Source organism: Mesoplodon bidens (genome assembly GCF_964165515.1).
Source record: "Mesoplodon bidens genome assembly, chromosome: 11".
NCBI classification, from domain to species: domain Eukaryota; kingdom Metazoa; phylum Chordata; class Mammalia; order Artiodactyla; family Ziphiidae; genus Mesoplodon; species Mesoplodon bidens.
Window position 1 is genome coordinate 18,186,103 of NC_138167.1, and position 19,891 is coordinate 18,205,993.

General features: G+C 36.9%; 1 pseudogene across 1 annotated transcript; it reads left to right on the top strand.

The window, feature by feature from the left end:
- The first annotated feature begins 18,624 nt into the window (after positions 1–18,624).
- Positions 18,625–18,948, top strand: LOC308625390 (SH3 domain-binding glutamic acid-rich-like protein 2; annotated as a pseudogene). The gene has a single exon. The product of its transcript is annotated as an SH3 domain-binding glutamic acid-rich-like protein 2 (transcript).
- Positions 18,949–19,891: the final 943 nt, after the last annotated feature.

A 19,891-nucleotide genomic window follows, 5' to 3' on the forward strand; every position in this document is an offset into this window, starting at 1 on the left:
AGGCGCGCGGGCTTCAGTAGTTGCGGCATGTGGGCTCAGTAGTTGTGGCTCACAGGCTGTAAAGCACAGGCTCAGTAGTTGTGGCGCAAGGACTTAGTTGCTCCGCAGCATGTGGGATCTTCCTGGACCAGGGATCGAACCCGTGTCCCCTACATTGGCAGGCGGATTCTTAACCACTGCATCACCAGGGAAATCCCCAGATTAAATTTTAATCAGGAGTTTTTCGAGATAAAGGAAATTGGCATTTAACAAGATACAATCATTCATGGAGTTTACATTCTGGTAGGTGAGGGTGGGAAGAGAGATAAGCAATAAATAACCAAACTAAAAATTACCAGGTGGTGATAAAGACTAAGATGAAAATAAAACTGGGAGATGTGATGTGATAACTAGAAGGCTACATAAGATAGTTAAGAAAGAACTCTAGGAAGATGACTCTTAAGTTGAGATCTAAGTGACAAGAGTAAGGCAGCAGTATGGAGACGTGGGGATGAGCGTTCTAGGAGCAGTTGGTGCAGTTGTGTTTTCTGGGGGAAAAACAATTCAAGCTTAGAATTAAGGACTAGAAAAAAGACCAGTTTGGTGGGAGTGTAGTGAGGTAGGGGGAGAGTCACCAGCAGAAATGCTTTTGAAGAGCTAGGGAGGGGCCATATACATTTCTGTAGGCTATGATTGGGAGTTTGAGTTTTATTTATAGTGCAATGGAGAAATAGGATTGAAAGGAGGGGAGTTATCTAAATAGAATTATGTTTTAGAAATATCACTTTGGAGTGAAATGAATAGATTTCATACTGAAGGAAGTATTAAAAGATAAGTTAGCCATAGTACTTGCTCATTGAGGAAAAAGATAGGTAATGATGATATAATACTCTTTGGTGGGCATGTATTCATAAGGGAAGAGAAACATTTACCCTTCTGGATAGAAGGCTTATCAGAGATGGTCCAGGCCTTCATCATCTTTCACATGAGCTGCTACGATAGAAGTACTTTCCTCACCACTTCCACTATTGCCCTTCTTCAGTGTACTCCTAAAACAACAATCAGAGTGATTCTTTAAAGCACAGTCACACTTTCTCATTCTGCTGCTCATAATCATCCCGTGTCTTTCAACTCGCTCAGAGTGACAGCCAAGGTCTTCATTAACCACCAGTGAGAACATGTGTGAGCTGGCTCTTCTTCTGTTTATCTTTATACATCATCTGATACTCTCCTTCTCACTCCCTTTTCTTCAGTCATTCCAGCCTTCTTAAGGTTCCTCTAACAAACAGGTCCTCACCTCAGGGCCTTTGCATTGACTGTTTCTTCTGCCCCAGCTGCTCTTCCCAAAAACATTTTCCTGGCTCAATTCCTCTATTCATTCCAGTCTCTAAAAACATCACCTTTACCAATAGGGCTAACACTCATAACTTGGATAAAATATGCATATTGTGGTAGGCTGATCATGGCCTCCAAATATACAGGAACATCTTAATATTTGGAACTTGTGAATGTTACTGTGTTTGGAAAAAGGTCTTTGCAGGTGTGGTTAAGTTAAGGATCTTGAATGGAAGAGATTATCCTGGATTGTTCTAGTGGGCCTTAAACACTATCACAAGTGTCCGTATACAAGAGAGACAGATTTAGATTAACCACACACAGAGGAGATGATGTAAGATGTAGGCAAAGATTAGAGTGATGTGGCCTCAAACCAAGGAATGCCAGCAGCCACCAGAACCTGGAAGAGGAGAGGAACAGATTTTCCTCCTAAAGCTTTTGGTATGAGTGCAGCTTTGCTGACACCTTGATATTGGACTTGTAACCTCCAGAACTTCAAGAGAATAAAACTTCTATTGTTTTAGATACCAAATTTATGTATTTTGGTATAGCAGCAATAGGAAACGAATACATGTTTCAAACACCTATCCCTTTTACCTTGCTTTATTTTTCTTCCATAGCATTTATTATCTGCCATAATATGCAATTATTTGTTGGTGTGTGCCTGTCAGTCACGTTCTACCAGAATGTAAGTGCCGTAATGACAGGAACTTTTTGTGTTGTATCCCCATCTTAGAACCATGCCTGGGACATAGTTCTCAATAATTATTTTGTGAGATGGAGGAAAGGAAGGAAAGAAGGAAAGCAGAGAGAGAAAAAGAGAGGGATGGAAATTGGGAGGGAGGGAAAGAGAAGGATAAAATTAAGAGAGAGCTAATAGTGATAATGAATAATAGTGATAAAGAATTTTCCTGAAATAGCTTTCTTTTTAGAATTAAAATCTATTCAAAAAAAGCTTGAAGTGATTTGAAAGATGTTAAAAGCTTCATAATTATTTAAAAGAAATCAAGAAATTTGGTTTTTGTTCATTTGTTGGTTTTTAGCATCAGGTAAGAAAGAAAGGGAGAGAAGGAGGGAAAAAAGAAAATAACTTATCAAAACTATTTCAAGATAGATAAACCTGGATAGTCTTACAAATGTTAAATCAAATGGATCAAAATAAAATATTTTTCCACAAAAGAAAAGGGAAAAATAACAGGCCTAGATTTTTTGCAAGGGTGAGTTCTGCTAAACAGTCAGGGAACAAACTATTCTGATCTTTACTATAAACTATACTAGTGTATAGAACAAAAGCATAATCCTCACCTACTCTGAGAAACCTAACATAACCTTGATGACAAATCCAGGCTAAGACAATTTGAGAAAGAAAAAGTACAACCTCAACTGGCATATAATTAAAGATGAAAAAAAAATTGCTAAAACTACATTAGCAAATCAAATACAGCAATGTATAAAAAAAGATAATATCTCATGACCAAACTGGTCATATCCTGGGAATGCAACATTGATTTAATGTTAGAAATTCACCAGATCAAAGGAGAAAAGTCATATGATATTCTCAAGAGATGCAGAGAAAAATTAGATATAATTCAACATCTATTAAGTAGTATTTTTTAATCTTAGCAAACACGAAACAGTAAATAATTCTTTAATCGGGAAAAGAATATCTACAAAAACATATAGCAATCATCACATTTCATTGCAAAAGGGTGAAATTATTCTTTTGAACTTAGAACCAGGAGTTCTTGCTTTCCTCAATTCTATTAACATTGTACTAGAGGTCTAGGCAGTGCAATAGGGCAAGAACAGTAAAAAAAAATAAAGCAGATGTGGAAAAAAAGAAATAAAACTGTCACTATATAGAGATAGTATGAGTTTGTACATAAAAATCCAAAAGAATCAAAAGATACATTAGGGTAATTCATAGAGAGTTTACCAACTTTGTTGGATATAAAATTTAATTCATATTTCTATACATCAGCAGCAACCAACCACTAGAAAAGTAACCTTTAAAAAAAAGACACCGGGCTTCCCTGGTGGTGCAGTGGTTGAGAATCTGCCTGGTAATGCAGGGGACACAGGTTCGAGCCCTGGTCTGGGAGGATCCCACAAGCCGCGGAGCAACTAGGCCCGTGAGCCACAACTACTGAGCCTGCACGTCTGGAGCCTGTGCTCCGCTACAAGAGAGGCAGCGATAGTGAGAGGCCTGCACACCGCGATGAAGAGTGGCACCCACTTGCCACAACTAGAGAAAGCCCTCTCACAGAAACGAAGACCCAACACAGCAAAAATAAATTAATAAACTCCTACCCACAACATATTCTTTAAAAAAAAAAAGACACCATTTGCAATAGTATTAAAAAATAGAACATTTCTCATAATCAATCTCACAAAAGTTGTACAGTTTTAAAACATAATCCCAAAATTCTTTGACAACTCTCCCATCACACAGTGGGATTTATGCCTGTCCCCTTGAACTTGAGTTCTGTAACTGCTTGACCAATAAAATCTAGTAGAAATGACACTGTACCTTTTTCCAAACATAGGTCTTAAAGAAATTGACACTTCTACTTCCTATCTCTTAGAATGCTACCTGTTAGGACTTAGTCACCTTGCTGTGAGGTGCTCCACCAGCTAGTCCTTGTGGAGGGGCCACATGCAAAGGCCCTGAGACCACATGATGAAAGACACAGGGCTATCTCTATCTATCGCAGCTGCTCAAATCCTCCCTGCCCTAATCTTCCCAGAACACTGACCACAGAAACCATTAGTGGTAAGAACAAGATTTTTGTTGTTTTTAAGAACATAAGAAGTATTGGAATCATGTATTACATCATCAATAGATAATCAGAATAATCTGCATGGAGAAATTTCTAAATTTTGCTGAATAACATTTTAAAAGATGGATGGAGATACAGATTCAATGCAACTCCATCAAAATCCCAACAATCCTTTTGGTGGCACTCCTTAAGAATAAGATGGACTCTTTCCTTTTCAAATACTAAAACTTATTTTGAAGTAATAAATAGTTAGGTCAGTGGGGTATTGGAGCATAGATTAACAAGTTCACCAAGAAACAACACAGAGTTTGAAAACAGAACCACACAATGATGAACAATTTTAATATAACACTGTAGACTGAGAAAGAATGGCATTTTCAATATACATTGTTGGGTGGTTCTCTATTTACAATGGAAAAGAACTTAAAGTGGGCCCATACTTCACACCATATACAACCATCCATTCCAAATGGAGTAGAATTAAATGTGAAAGGCAAAACTAAAAATTTTACAAAAACTTAGAGGAGACCCTCTTTAAGACAGTCTACTAAAAATTTCAAAGTTTAATAAGAACTGTAAAATTTAAGAAAAAGACAACTCAGTAGGGGAAAAGGGCAAAAGTTATGGCCATGCACATTATAAAAGAGAAAACCCAAATCACCATTAAAATCATAAGAAACCTGAAAATAATGTATTTTACCATACTGTAAATTATACCTCAACAAACAAACCAAAATAAAAACGTGAAAATTACCTAACCTTATGACTAATCTTAGAAATACAATTTAAAATCACAACCAGAAAACATTTCTCACCTACCAAATTAACCAAAAACTAAAAATTCTGATAAAGGAAAGTTTTGGCAAAGACTTGAAGCAACTGGAATATCTATATGCTGTTGGTAGGAGTACAAATTAGTGCAATTTTGGAAACAATTCAATATTAATAAGACAAGTTAAGAATGGCAGAGAATTCCACTGTTGATTTTATATCTTAGAGAAAGTCTTACAAATGGGTACCAGGAAAATGGACAAGAATGCAGCACTGTGTGAAATTGCAAAAAGTCTAGAAACAACTCAAATCCACCAACAGTAGAATGATTAAATATACTGTGGAAATCAAATATTGGAAAATATACACCAGTAGAATATTCAAGGAACTAAATGTACAACAGAGTATATGCAGTATGAGACAATTTGTATAAAAATTTAAATCATGCAAAACAACTTCATGCATTATTTAGGCATAGGAGAGACATAAAATAATAGGAGCGACTGAATTAAATCCTAATAATACAAAATCCAGAACTGTGGTCTCCTTGGAGGTGTGGCATTGAATGACATTATGGAGGGCACCCCAGTACTACACCTCTAGGTCTGGTGTCAAGCTTAATGTCCACAGAGTTGTTCACTATGTTATTTATATCTTTATTTTAACTGAAATCATCCATAAATAGGTGTAAATTTTTAGGTCAGATGTTGGCTGCCTGAAAAATTTACAATCCCCTGTAAATGTGGTGGGTCATTATGACAAGTTATGGTATAGAATATGTATTTCAAAGCATGAATGTTGGTTTTATGAGGAAGTTGGACCATTATTTCAAGGAATATGTTCTGAGTTTTAGAGAGAGTTCAGAGGTTGACATTCTAATCTTAACTGAAAGCAGACCTCTTAGCCTATGCTTCTACTTCAAAAGTGTCCTTTCCAGATAGCAGCAATGAAAAATATCTGAATCTTGAATAAGGGGGAATTAATTTTCAATAATCTCTTATAGATAACTAAGATTAAGGCAATACAGGCAGGTTAAAAGGTCAGGATCTTTGCCTTCATTCTCAACTCTGCAACTGTGATAGTAATTGAAAAATATAACTGAAAACAACCTCAAGGTCAAAATGATGTATTGTTTGCTTTTCTGAGATTCAAGATTCATTTTGACTGAATCCCTTTGAACTCTCTGTACCTGGTTTATCTGCCTAAGATGAGATACAGGAATCCATGGTCACATAGAATTGTCTTCACGAGCTTTCTAGTCTTATTTGGGGTTTTTTGTTTGTTTTTTAACTTCAGTAAAGGAATTTAAAATATTAAAAGCAGGGACACATGTTGATTATTTCTGTTATTGGGCAGAATGAGATTAGATGAAGGCCAATCTAAGGAGCAGAGTCATCAACTGGGAAGAAATTTATAAATTAAAAATAAAGTAAATTTGAGAGTTAATTCCTTTTGCTGATGCCCTGGATACCTTGGGGAGTTGACATGTGAACTGCTTTAAGAACAGTGAGGTGGAATTGTTCATGTCATGGCCTACATGAAGGGCCAGTTTACATGCCAAATATTGTCACCCTTTATTCTGTACCTTAATTGACAGAGCTCAGGGCTGGAGAAAGAGACAAGTCACATTCATCAGGGAAAAGATTAAGTGCAGACAAGTCATGAAATCCCTACCCTGTTAAACTCCCATCTCTTCAGTCAAATAATATTCTGCCTACAACTTTCTATGGCTTACATTAACAATTTTTTGTCTGACTTATAAATTCTCAAAGTAATATTGTCTTTTTGTGTCCGTATAGCATTTTCCTTTTCTGGAATCATAGCATCAGTGACAGAATTTTGTTGACATGTTGGGCCTTGATTTTGCCTACTTCTTGATGATAATATCTCTCTGTGACATTGTTTGGCATTTGCTCATGTACTAATCTTCCATATGATTTTTAATTATTTTATCCAGCTCTCTAAATGTTTTGACAAGTTAAGCTGCTCTGAATCATTTTCAACAACCTCAGCTCTGAGAAAGAATGCCTTCAATTAAAATAATAACAAGTGAACAGTTCAAGGAAAATTTTACAGAAAAAACAAGAAAGGAAGGCATATCCATTGTCTGTGCCTCACAGCTGAACACAAGCTTTTTCCCATAGAGACGTAACTTTTGGTTTCCACTTTGTTGTTATTAAAGGCTCAAGGGTCTTCATCAACTCCTGTGCTCTAACTGCTTTTTCAAAAAAAAAAAAAACTTATCCATTTGTGAGTAAAGTTCCAGCAAAGAAAAAAAAATGTATCTTGTATGTTGCTAAGAACCTATAAATGTAAGATTTCAAGATGAGGAATGACCATGTTTTAATAAATTGTATGACAGGGGTTGGCTGTCCCATTCCACAGGCTGTAGAATCAAAAACATTCCACTCACACAGGTATGCATGTTCCCATACAATGAAACACAGTTTGAGGCAATGTGATCAACTGCAGCAAAATGAAATCTTGTCATTTACACGACTAGTGATATGAGCACCCCAAGAGGGGTTGGTTATTAGCTATTAAAATATGGTTCTATGGGAAAGCATGATCACTGATCAGTAAGGTCAGAAAATTTCAACTGAGAAGTTTTTTTAGGAACATGTAAATCCTCAATTGTTATACATAACCCCTTTCTTAGGTTTTTTTTTCCTTCTAACAAAAACATACAAGATTTTTTTATATATAATTTAAAATAATGGTGAAACATGTAGATAAGTAAAAAGTGTTATAAAACCTAAAGTTTTCTCCCCCAATAATTCATGTTATTGAATAGGGTCCCAATGTTCAACACTTACAAAATCAATACTCACAGATGTTGGTAGAAAGGAAAGGTACCTTTAATCAGAATGCTGGCAATCTGGGGAGGTGGTGGACTCAACATCCCCCAAAAACCACCTCCGAAGAGTCTGCTCAGCCATGAAAGCTTTTAAAGCAAAACAGGGAAGTAAGCTCAGTTAATCATTGAGGTAAGGGGTCAGAGTCATCACCATCCTCCACTTTGTGCAAGCTTGTCAACTCCTCATGACCTTTCTTTAGATGCTATCTTGTTCACACAGTTTGTTTGTGAGACTACTGAAGGGGAAGCTAAGGAAGAGATCTGGTCATCTGTTAATTACTTATTCTTCATTTCTACTTCCTTGATCTACAGAAAGAACCAACAAGTTAGGCAAAGTATTGTGTGACCAAAAGATTTGAAAGGTGTGCTAGGGTCCGATATGAGTAGAGCATGGGGGTGCCTGGTTTAAGTTTAGCGACAAGACAAAGGGGTGTCTCCTGCAGAGAATTGTTTCCAGCAAAAAGCTTTTTCCTACCAAAAGCTGTTTACATTCATGCACAGAAAGAACTTCAGAGAAAAGGAGTTACAGTTTACTTTAAATGGAAAATTGAAGTTCATAAGAACACAAGAAACACATTGGATCAAACCCATGTTCTAGCAAGACCAATAGTCTATCTATTATCTACCTATTATCACACCAAAAGATGCCTAATGATTGCCATCAAGGATGTTATTCTTAAAAAATCAGGACTTTCATTTCACATAGTTAAATCAATGATGTGTATATCAATGATTATTTACACGCCTCTTTATGCTCTTTAAAAATGTGCAGATGGTCTCTTACTTTCCACTGCTTACTCCTATTTTAGGAAACGTTGGGGCTATGCTCATATAGCCTCATGCATATTGTAGAAATATGATACAATTTTTTCTATTTGAATATAAAGGGGTTTGCAGACTGAATCGTTTAACAGCCTTGTCCCCCATCTTGGATTGCCTTTACTCTGTTTAGTTTAAACAATATAGACACAAAAGGTATGCCAGCTCTAGTCGGAGGGATATTTGATCACGTGATATGAGAAGTTTCCAAAAGTTGATAAGGATTGGTTTTCTTGTACTCAGACTGAAAGTTATATTTTTCCAATGAAAGAGTCAGAAGAAGCTGAAAAATCACAATCTGGAAAAGAGGAAGATACACAAAAAAGGGAAAGAACAGAAACAAGTTTGCTATAACAGAAAAAGCAAAGCAAAAGAGAGAAAAAAGCAATTCAAAGGGAAATGGAGTTAGCCAGCAATGTTTAAAGATGAAGGGTGGCTAATGAAGATGAAGGCCAAGGAAAAGTGTTGCCTTTAAATATTAAATGATATAATCATAAGGGCAGGAGGTTATGCCTCCAATTTTTTGGTTTTTGGGTTTTTTTTTTTTTTTTAGGAAAACAATCTATTGGGAAATAATAGAACTTTAACTTCGAAATCAGCCAGTTATGTAGCCAGTTATGATTTCTTCCTTGGTAATTTTGATTACTGGAAACTATATAAAACCTTTTCTCGTTCCCTTGAGAGTCTCTAAGCTGGGAATGCATCTCTGATAGCTCCTGTCTGTTGGCTATTCCTTCTCCATTTCTCTCACCTAGTTGGATGCACCTAATTAGCATTTCCTCCACCTGGTTAAGAGTTTGTGAAAGACGCTAGACGGGAATTCTCAGGACATAGTATCTAGGAAGTCTGGCAAGGATAAACCATTGACCAGGGAAATATTGCCATCCTCCTTCTTCTTGCCCCCATCAGAACCCCAAAAGTATTTACCTATAATTAGGTGGTCATAAGTAAACTTAAGAAGAACAGTAAATAAAATTTAAATGTCACTGGACTGAGAAGGAATTAGATGGTGAGTAAACAGAGGCAATAACTCTAAGAAATTTTCTGAGAAATGTATTGCTAAAGAGGGAGGCAACTCAGTAGTTCTGAGGGTTTTGCAAAAAGACATGATACCTATATGTTAGCATGGAGGAGATGCCCACCAGAGAATTTTGTGTATGGCTTGTGTATTATCAGTAGACGATTCCTTTCTACTTTATTGATTAATTAATGCTTCTGATAAAAATAATTCTGGTAACGCTCAAGAAGTAGCCAACCATTGGTTCAAATGTTTTTCTATGATCCATAATCTATGAGTATCACTGAGATATGCATGATAGTTTAAGCAAACAAACCTTTGAAACATTCCATACTCTGTTTACAGACATTAAAAATCCATTACTGGGCTTCCCTGGTGGCGCAGTGGTTGAGAGTCTGCCTGCCGATGCAGGGGACACGGGTTCGTGCCCCGGTCTGGGAACATCCCACATGCCGTGGAGCGGCTGGGCCCGTGAATCATGGCCGCTGAGCTTGCGCATCTGGAGCCTGTGCTCCGCAACGGGAGAGGCCACAACAGCGAGAGGCCCGTGTACCACAAAAAAAAAAAAAAAAAAAAAATCCATTACTCACAAAGTGAAAATTGTAATATTTCAGTTAGATTTACCAACTTTGATTCTATTACCAACACAAGATTATTTCTCTTGCTTAATAGAAGTATATTGACTATTAGATTTCAGAAATGGTCATTTGGTGTCACTCTACTCTCATCCCCAAAATTATTAGCCTGGAAAAACATAGATATGGCATTATTACTTTGAGTGAGATTTTTTTTCACCTTGGTGTGATAATGCCTTTGTTAAATGAAAGAGCTGGAATAGTTGTAGGAGTGGTAAAAATTCAGATGAGGAATACTTAAAGTAAAAATATTAAATTCATCCTTTGACAGGTTTTCCTATAGCAAGGATGAGAGACAGACTTTAGAAGCATAGCCAGGACTCTCCAATGAGGCTTCGAATGGTCTTGTTTGCTCTGCATTGAGCTAATTACCTGGCTATCTGCCAAAAAGCCCCTTTACCTTGTGCTATGTAGACTCTAATGTTAGATAATATCTCATTTTTAATGCTAAGAAGTGGCATTTGATGTTGTTACTAGTATTTGGTGGAAAGCAAGGGACAGGAGGTCAGAAACCGTTTCCTGGGAAGTGCTCTTAAACTGCTTCCTCTGCAGCAGAAAAGGTGAACAAAGAGAAATCCTGTAGCCAGCATCTCCTTATCCTTCATAAGAATAAAGAAAAAGGAAAAGATTTAACAGAACCTGCTCAGTGGTAACCTCAACTTTACAGTTTCAGAACAGCATAATTTGGGTATTTTATATTAGTCTATCATATCCAAGCGTTTCAAAAATAAAACAGGAACAGCTTTTAATGCAATCTGTGTTTACTAATATGAGCTAATAAAATTTCATAATATTATTTTGTATTGCATTAATGGGTCCTGCATTATAAGATATTAGTTAAATCACCCATTATTTCAGTATTTGGTGGGTTATTCACAGCAGAGTACGAGAGATCTGGTGGGAAGAAATAGGTTGCAGGAGTACAAATGGACTTTTTCTGCCTCTTTCTTTTTTCTTTCTTTCTTTTTTTTTTTTTTTTTTGCGATACGCGGGCCTCTCACTGTTGTAGCCTCTCCCATGGCGGAGCACAGTCTCCGGACGCGCAGGCTCAGCAGCCATGGCTCACGGGCCCAGCCGCTCTGCGGCATGTGGGATCTTCCCGGACCGGGGCACGAACCTGCGTCCCCTGCATCAGCAGGCAGACTCTCAACCACTGCGCTACCAGGGAAGCCCCAGGACTTTTTACAATAGGTTTTTATAACAGCTTGGTGAAGACAGGAGAGAAAGGGAGCAATAATACAAAGAGGGCATTTGGTTATGGAAGGCCTAAACCTTATAGGAGGAGAAGCAGAGCTTCTAGAATTGCTGTGATGACTTGCAGGCTGCTCCAGTAAGTAGACATATTCAGAGATGACGGTGGTTTGATTGATGAGAGTCCTGCACCCTGAACTCGACCCTCGCTAAGCCTGCCGTCTTCCCTTATCTCCTCAAATCTAAACACATGCACTTAAGGACTGAGACTGTGTCAGATGGACAATAAGTATGTAATGGGGACTTTGCTCCAGGCTGTCTGACCAAGAGCCTGTACGTTACAGTGCCTCCTTATCATAGTGCTTTTAAAAAGACCAAAACATATAACTCTGTGCTAAAGCAGATACTATTACTTACTAGAAGGTACTATGGACAGATGGAAGCAGAGATCAAATATTTATGAAAAACACCACGTGTTCTTGTACACCAAGACTAAGTATTAAGGCTAGACAAAGTGGATGGTCTGAAGTCTGGAGGCTGTCATCTACTTCGTGCATCAGTGTAACGAGAGATTATGGATTCTTGTGAGTGAGGTAAGTATATAGAATATTTGCGAAGAGTATGGATCTTGAAAAACCATTATTCTATGGTTTTAAATAGTGACTTCTCAAATCTATTGTTCCTTCAACAAGTATTAGTTGACTTTCTGTCATAAAATCATTTCCTGTCATTTTTCTCCCTCCTTCCTCCTTTATTAGATATTTTTAAAATTCAGTGTGTAATAATCTAGTACTGACTTTATTCATTTTGCTACTCAAACCAACCCAGATTTGGCCCTTGGCAAAGTAATGGAACCTCCCAAGGGGATCATGGGGACTCACGATTTACAGCTCATCAGTCAGAAGCACAGGTAACAACCTGGACAAGTGATTGACATCTGAAGCTGGTAGGGGAGAGTCTTGTGGGACTGAGCATTTAACCTATGGGAGCTGACTAGACAGTGTCAGAATTGAGTTAAATTGTGGGACATCCAGCTGGTGTCCCGGAATTTCTTGGTGTTGGGGAAGAAAAACCCACACGTGGTGTCAGAAGTGTTGTGAGGATGGTAGTAGTATTGTGAGAGTAAAAAAGAAACACAGGGGAAGTTAGTTTTTCATACACAGAACTGTTTCTGAAATTTTGCAATTAAATATAAGACAATGTTGCTACAATGATGCAATGAATACCTTGCGCATTTTTTTCATATCAATGGAGATGTATTAATACCTAGGTGAATACCTAGGGTTTGATGGACAAAAGTAAGTACAAATGTAGTTCTATTAGATATTACCAAATTCCATTCTGTAGGAATTTCCACCAGTAATATACTAGAGTGTCTGTTTCTCCACAACCTCAACACAGTAATATGTGCTCAACATTCGAATTTTTGCCAAAGTGATAGGTAAAACTGGCGTCTTAGTGATTTTAATTTGAATTTCTTTTATGTGAGTAAAGTTGGAAATATTTCCATATGTTTACAGGCTATTTTTATATCATTTTTTGTTAATTTCCTGTTTTCTCAATTTGTAAAAAGTTCTTTTTACATTAGGAATATTAGCCTTCAATGTGTGACATACATTGCAAATGTTTTCTCCCAGTTTGTCATTTGTATTTTGAATTTGCCTCTGATGATTTTTGCCATGCCCCCAATTTTTTTTTAGATATTTAAATTTAGCAATATTGAACTGGATTTTGAGTCATAGTTAGAAAGCTTTTTCTTTCTCATCAGGTTCTAAAGAAATTCACCTACTTTTTCTTTTTCTTTTCTTTTTATTTTTTATACTTAGACCTTCTATGCTTTCAGAGTTTATTTTTGTGTATGGTGTGAGGCATAAATCCAATTTTATCTTTATACAAATGGCTGTCCATTTGTCACAACAGCATTTATTAAAATGTCCATCTTTGTCCCTGATGATCTGATAATTTTTAATATAGTACTGGATATATAAAAAAGTCACATTTCATTATCAATAGCTCCTTTATGCCAGCTGCTATTGCCATATTAATATTCCCAAACACAGTTATTATATAACGTTTACCCTATCCTAAATAACAGCACCCAAACAACCAATATGTGACAGTTTTTAAATTAAGTATGAAAGTTTAAGCCTACTGTTGCTTCTTGCAATATGGCAGACAAGGTATTCTGAAAAACCTCTATTTAAGACATGTAGAAATTCTGGATAAGAGTCAATAAACAACACTGATAATGCATTTCTAGGCTTAAAAGAAAATAAGTTAAACCAAAATGAAGAGAAAACTGAAATCTGATCAGGAAACAGGATGGGAAGCAGGAGTTGAGTTATTTGTCAATATCAGGAAATAAACTGCTATAACCTTTAGCCCATATAAGGCAGGAAAACTAAACTACGATCCAAGAAAAAGCCAGATCTCTTAATAGTATTCCCTTAAAGAAAGGGTAGAATTTTTAAAAATCTATTTTGTGGCTCACAGGGAAATCTTGGGCCAGCCAATCCCACTTCTTACAATATAGTCTCAAGAAATGCTTGTATTGCATACACATGCCAGGAGACATGTACAAACATAAAAATAAGTCATATATCTAAGACTTGTAAAAAATTGTGATGAACTTATTTAATAGAAAAATACAGCATTAGAAATGAATATTGTACCCCAATATCAACACAGATGAAACTCAAACAATGTTAAGCAAAAGAGTAAGATACATGTTTTCAATTTAAAATACATGTAAAGTAAAGGATGCATCTTATCTAGGCATGTCTACATAAGTAGTATACTATGAAGATGTTCAAAGAAACGATAAATACAAAACTCTGCTTGTGTTCAAACTCTGGAAATGGAGAAGAAAGTGAGTGTAATGAGTGCATGGAGGGCTTCAAAGTGTTAATAATGTTTTATTTCTCAAGCCGGGTGTTATTTTATTAACATCTGTTTATATCTTATATTCAGTTCATTTATTTACTCTACAAAGATTTGTCAATCACCTACTATGTGGCAGATGTCATTCAAGGCACCTGGCGAAAAAACAGATGAAAAATTGTGGGTTGGTGGAGTTTGTGTTCTAGAAGAGGAATACAAAAATAAATTTTAAAATACTCTAAGTAAGTAAAAAACTATATAGTATGTAAGAGGAAAACGAATAGCAACATAAGTTGTGTTGGTAGTACAGGTGGTAGAAGGCAGTTTCATTCGGCATAATATAGGGTGTGAGGTCTCACTGAGGTGGCATTTGAGCAAAGACTTAAAGAAAATGAGGGAGGATGAGATATTTTGAAAGAAGAGCATTTTAGCAGGTACAACAGCTAGTGCAAAGCCCTAAGGCTGGAGCATGCCTAGAGTGTTCATGGATTAGCAGAGATGCCAACATTGTTGGAGCAGAGTGAATAAAAGAGAAAGTAGCAGAAAATGAGGTCAGAATTGTAAAGGGTGTTGGTTAGAGATATTCTAGGGCCTTGACGGCAAGTGTAAAGGTTTTGACTTTTGCTCTGAGTGAAAACGGGGAGTTAATACAAAACCATGAGCAGAGAATTGACTATTTTTTCTTCTAGTCTTATTGAGATATAATTGACATACAACACTGTATAAGTTTAAGGTATATAACGATTTGACTTACATACATCATGGAACGATTACTACAATAGATTTAGTGAACATCCATCATCTCATATAGGTACAACATTAAAGAAATAAAAAAATATTTTTCCTTGTGATGAGACCCCTTAGGATTTGCTCTCTTAACAACTTTCACATATACCACACAGCAGTATTAGTTATTTTTATCATGTTGTACATTATATCCCTAGTACTTATTTATCTTTTAATTGGAAGTTTGCACCTTTTGACTACCTTCATCCAATTCCTCCTGCCTGAATTCCAAGCTGACATTTTTTTACTTCCATTTTAAAGTGTCAGTCCCCTGAGGTGTGAAGAATAGACTGCAAGGGGACAAGGATATAAGTGAGATAACCAGTTAAAAGGCCACTGCAATAATCAAGGCAAGAGATGGTGGTGATCTGAACCAAGATAGTAGTAAAAGAGCTAGTGAGAAGTAGTCAGATTCTGCTCTGAATTTAGAGACAACAGGATTTCTGGATGGACAGAACATAAAATATGAGAGGGAAAAAAAAGTCTAGGAAAGCTCCAAAGTGTTTCGCCTGGGCAAAAAGAATAGAGTTATCATTATCAAGTTAGCACATCTTTTTCCTTGTAGTATTCTTTTGTAACTTACATATTTTTAAATAAATGATATTATTCATATATATTATACTAGAAATTAATTTTCCCTTCAATATATGTCTTGGAGATCTTTCCAACTCATTATGTATAGGTCTAACATGTTCTTTTTGGTGACTGTAAAACATTCTTGGTGATTCTAGTACTCACATAGGTGATCCTTTCAACACCCTGGTCTCTCTATCCTACCACTTATTCCCCTGGTCATACTTTAGACCTGTGCTGTCCAATATAGTACGCATAAAAAAAAAAGAATAGAGTTATTATGAACTAACTTAGGAAAGACTCTGAATTTGAACAATAGAAATTTATATTCTCACAGTTCTGGTGGCTGGGAGTCTGAGATCTAGGTGTCAGCAGGTTTGGTCTCTTCTGAGGCATCTCTCTTAGGCTTACTCTATTCTCTTTGTGTGTTCACATGGTCCTTCTTCTTTGCACACATGTCTGGTGTCTCTCTGTGTATCCTAATCTCCTTTTCTTATAAGGATAACAATCAGATTGGATTAGGGCCAACCCATAGGACCTCATTTTACCTTAATTACCTTTTTAAAAGCCCTATCTTCAAATACAATCACATTCAGAAGTATCACATTCAGAATGTGAACAATCACATTCAGGTTAAGACTTCCACATCTGAATTGGGGTTGGGAGTCGGAGGGTCTGGGACACAACTGAGCCCATAACAGTGGGTAAGTAGGTTTGGGATGGAAGATTAAGTAGTTTAAGTAAGTACATGTTTTTAAGATATTTTGGACATCTACATAGAGATGTTGAGTAGGCAGTGTGACACATGGATCTAGAATTCAGGGAAGAGATAATAGCTAAAGATATAAATTTTAGTGTCAGCAGTGAAGTTTAAAGCCATGAGACTTGATGAGATCATCAAGGAAGTAAGTTTAAGCAGAGAAGAAAAAGAAGACCAAGGTTGGAGCCACTGGGCTCCCTAAAAGTAAGTAATTGACAATAAGCAAGAGCTATCAAAGGAAACTGACAAAAGACTCTAAGAAGAAGATTCAATAAGCCATGAAAAACAAGGCAAAAGTAGCAAGAAAGAGGGAACAATGCAGTAAATATTACTGAGAGGTCAAATAAGATAAGGTCGAAGAATTAGTCAATGAATTTGTCAATATGAAGGTCATTGGTGAAATTGTTAAGTGTTACATTGGTGAAAGACAGAAACCTGAGTGGAATGGGCTTAAGAGAGAATAAAACCAGAGAACTTGAAGTCAGAGTAAAGATAATTGTTTCAAGAAATTTGTCTTAAAGGGGAACAGAGGAAAAGGGGAATTGATGAGGAATACGGGGTCAAGGGAAACTTTTATTTTTAAGATGGGAGAATAATGCTGATGAGAAAGATCCCGTAGAGAGGAGAAAATTGTTGATGGAGAGAATTGATAGAGCAATTTCCTCAAGTGAATGAGCAAAATTGTGATCTGCTAGAGGGATTAACTTTAGATGGAAGGAGTAAAAACAATAAATTATATATTTATTATTTATATATATATATAAATATATATATATAATATATTTATTATATATATAAATTATATATACCATGTATATAATGTACTGTATAACATATATATATATCATATATTATTTGCATATATATAAAGTATTTCAGGCTTAAGTCTCACTTCACTTTAAGAGTTAATATTTTGCCTGCCTCTCCCCCTGTTCCATTCTTCTGGAAAATGCCCACTCATACTAGGTGGGTGCTTCTGTAGAGGAATGTGGGCTGCTCATTGCCCAGAGGGATGAATATATGATTCACAACAGTTTATAGTAAATGGTTCAGGTATAGTCATGTGACCACTCAGTGTCCTCCCCTGAATTTTTCCAATAAGAGCTGAGGAAATGTTCTTCTTTCCCCTTTGATCTCAGTATTGCAAGGCTGTGAGCTTGAAACTTCCTGCCATATGGATAAGCTGTTCTAGAGAATAAAGCCCATAAAGAGTCAAACAAAGAGAGGATGCAGAGAATAATTTATTCCTGACATTGTTTGTGTCCAGGGTTCTGGTTGTCATTAAGGTCATCTCTACAGAGTCCTTCCCAGTAAACTGAACTGTGAATATCTTTTTTCGTTGAAGCTAAAAGAGGAGAGTCAAGGTATTCAGGGACCTACAGAGCTGATACCAATCATACTTCTGGTCTTTTCTTTCTATCAGCACCTTTGTTCTTTGGGTTTCATCTGCACTAAATTGTAATGCAATCAAACTTAACTTTTCCTCATTTCTCACACCTCACATCCTTATAATCAGCCAATTCTTCAGCCTCCACAATCAGTCTTTCCTGAGTCAGAGCCTCACCTCTGCCATTTTAATCCAAGCCACTTCCATGTCTCACCTTGTTGAATGAACAAATAATTCTTGACTCCTGACTTTTTTCTAGGTTTGCTCATTCTGTTTCCTCTACCAGGGGTTCGCCATCTACTCAGCCAATACTGTCCCCTGTACTATGTAGGGTCCTGATCCCTCCAACCTAAAGGGACTTTTCCCTCATTAAAACTCCTTATCTCTCTTATGTGACTGCTTTCATTTTTGCTTTGCTTATAGTTCTTTGGGATCTCTTATAAGACGATAGTCATATTGAGAGCAGTTTGAGTCAACACTGTTTATCTACAACTCCTTGTATATACTATGTTCTCAACAAGTATATATTATGCTAAGTTATTAAAAATTAACCTAGTATTTTTTTGCCATTTAAGAAAACTGTATTTGACTGGGGGAAATATTAAGCAATATAGGTTATGATATACTCTACTACTACTTACAAAGTGACTTTTGATAAATTTTAAGATTAGTAACAATGGGTGGTGAAAAGATGAGACTTTATGCCTCTTGGTATCCTTTGTTTACATTATTTTATGTTCCCTTTTCCACGCTAAACTTTGTTTAAGACTGAGAAAATCGATCTGCAGACTGGGCGGGACGGATCCGGATCCCTGCGATCCTCCCAGACCGGAGCGCTGTGCCTGGCGAGAGGATGGTCATCCGCGTGTTCATTGCCTCCTCCTCGGGCTTTGTGGTGATAAAGAAGCAGCAGCAGGATGTGGTTAGATTTCTGGAAGCCAAAAAGATAGAGTCTGAGGAGGTGGACATCACGATGTCAGAAGAGCAGAGGCAGTGGATGTACAAGAACATCCCCCCGGAGAAGGAGCCTGTTCAGGGCAAACCTCTGCCACCTCGTGTATTTAATGGTGACTGATACTGTGCAGATTATGACAGTTTCTTTGAATCCAAGGAAAGCAACACAGTCTTTTCATTCTTAGGCCTGAAATCACAGTTAACATCAAAGGAAGAGCCTTAGCGAAGACAAGTGGAAGAGGACGGAGATGCATTTTGGACTGCCCGTGGTACTCAGCACACACCTGCTTACCTAATGCATCACTGTGACAGAAGCCACATGCATTATCAGTAACTTTGCTTGCCATGGAAAAGGTGTTTTGGGAAGACATGGGTCTAATGGGATTGCATGAGTGCTTTAAACCAAATCAGGACCATGGTGGGGTTTTTTCTTGTTTTCAGAATTGCCTGCAGTTGCCTCACTCACCCGGAGGAGGTACTGTCACCTGTTAGAGGTGTGCTTCCTGAATAACTGAGTGATAAGCAGGTGGCACCATCAGAGAGAAAGTACTGGATCTGTCCTGGGCTGTAGTTGATGCCAGGATTGCTCAGACCTGCTTCTCTTCAGGCTTCCAAGATTGTATCCTTGAAATTAGTCTGCCAGGCTATTAGATATTTTGATCAGAAAGAAAAAAAGTGATGTTGGTTGACAAAGGGCTAAAGATCTTTGCTGCAGATTCACACACATCACTATTCCAGTGCTTGTCATAACTGAAGAAAAAGTTAGATGTTCTAGCCTCCTTTTGGTAATGGAAATTCTTACCCCCGTAAATCCTCCAAGCCTCTACAGATCTTTCCAGAAATCACTGTTGCAACAGTGTGTGATCAGAACCAAGTGACAGGGATGAAAAGAATTGCTGTTTTAAAAAATACATGCTTCTTTATCACTTACAAAGGAAAAGTTTCACCTAATATATGATTGCTTAAAACATATATTTAAAGAGGTGCACTGACAGTTAATTTATAGGGACATAATCTGACTCGTACCTGAAAGCATTTCAGCTTTAGCAACTTTAGCAACTTATTTATGCATAAGTGCACATATATTTTTAAACTCAGCTCCCCTAACGAATAGCTGCCTATATATTTTGCAAAGGGATCATATTTTTCGAGAAAGGAAGATCTTG